A 1,595-nucleotide genomic window follows, 5' to 3' on the forward strand; every position below is an offset into this window, starting at 1 on the left:
GGGGAGCAGACAGGGGGGACGGGGGGAGGATGCGATTTGGGGGTCGCTGCCTGGGGAGATTGTAGCCTTACTGGAGCAGTGCCGTGCTCTGTCGCGATACCGGGCTGGAGAGAAAAGGCTTGTGCCAAGGTCAGGTTCTCGGGCGCGGTGGAAGTGGGGTGGTGATGCAGAGCGGAGCCTTTTCCTTTAGTTAAGTCAGGACGAGCTTTACCGGTTACGTTCGGTGGCGAGTAAGGAACAGCAGCGTAAGCCGAGCTTCAGGCTGCTCTGAGGTCGGCAAGCAAACGTAATGTAGCTTTTGAACGCTTTGCCTTAGCGTGCAAACACTTTTAAACGGCTCCCCCTTCTCCCTTCCCCCCTCCCCTTCACACACATATTCCTTTTAGACCTCGTTTCTTTCGGGCCGGTCCATATTAAGCATCATCCTCGCTGAATGAATTATCACTTCCCTGCGAATCCTACGGAGCCCGTTTGTAATGCACAATATGCTGCGGAATCTTCCGCGATATGACGTGGCGAAACGAGACGCGGGGTGACAACAGGCTGGGGCGGAGCGGAGCTCCTGCGCGGTGGCGGGGCTCCTCAGGCGGGGCCGGGCACTTCCCCGCCACCGTCCCAAAAAAAAAAAAAAAGGGTTTAGGATTTGCCACGCGTTTTCTAGGTTTTGTCTGCTTTCTCCAAGAAACTGTGCCCACATGGCAAGCAGTCCAGCTCGTTCTCAGAGGCTGGGCAGGAGCCACTGGGCTGAGGTAGCCAAGGTCAGGATCCGGGGGAGGTCTCCGCAGGATGCCGGGCACCTCTCCTGCGGGAAGGACGGGGGAGGAGGTGACATTGGGGTGTCCCCCCCCCCCCTTTTTTTTTCCCTTCCCTTTTTTTAAACAGCGACTCTTCGTTGTGGGAGGGACTGTCGGGTTTCTCTCCTTGGAACTCCCCCCCCCCCCCTTTTTTTTTCCCTTCCCTTTTTTTAAACAGCGACTCTTCGTTGTGGGAGGGACTGTCGGGTTTCTCTCCTTGGAACTCCCCCCCCCCCCCTTTTTTTTTCCCTTCCCTTTTTTTAAACAGCGACTCTTCGTTGTGGGAGGGACTGTCGGGTTTCTCTCCTTGGAACTCCCCCCCCTCCCGTTTCTGTGTTTCCTGAGATACAAGAGAGGCTTCGTTTTCTCCAAGGACAAGCAAGGAGACGGACAGGGGAGCCCAGTCCCTTTCCCTAGGCTGAGCGCATCTTTCCCCGAGAAGCCGGGCGTCAGGGCGCTGACCCGGGGTAAACCGCAGCCCCCCCAAAAAGTCTCCGCACGCCTTCCCGCAGGGGTGGCTCCCCCTCAGCTGCCCCCGTTGTTTCGGGGCTGGGAGGTGACGAGGTGCAATGAACGAAAGGCGGTGCTCGGGGTACTCGCGGGTCTCTTGCTCAGCTCGGAGTTGAAAAAGCCTGGCGCAGCACAGGTCAAAACCCAGTCGTTAGTCTGTTTTAGGCTTCGCTTAACTGTAGAACCCATCCATACGCAGCTGTTTACAAGCGAAATCAACATGCTTGGTCTTCCGTAATCGGCGTCCCTTTGCTTCTCCCCCGGCGGGGGCAGCGAGCCGGCGGCCCGTCG

General features: G+C 57.8%; 1 protein-coding gene across 1 annotated transcript in view; it reads right to left on the reverse strand.

Annotated features, from left to right (window-relative positions):
• The window catches only part of PVALB (parvalbumin), an 11,152-nt gene extending 10,695 nt beyond the window's left edge, over nt 1-457 (reverse strand). The window contains exon 1 of the mRNA XM_035903276.1: nt 70-457. The gene's annotated coding sequence lies outside the window, so the exon portion shown is untranslated. The remainder of the gene's footprint in view (nt 1-69) is intronic.
• Between the last annotated feature and the right edge of the window lie 1,138 nt (nt 458-1,595).

Source organism: Egretta garzetta, unplaced genomic scaffold, assembly GCF_000687185.1.
Source record: "Egretta garzetta isolate BGI_Z169 unplaced genomic scaffold, ASM68718v1 scaffold51, whole genome shotgun sequence".
Classification (NCBI taxonomy): domain Eukaryota; kingdom Metazoa; phylum Chordata; class Aves; order Pelecaniformes; family Ardeidae; genus Egretta; species Egretta garzetta.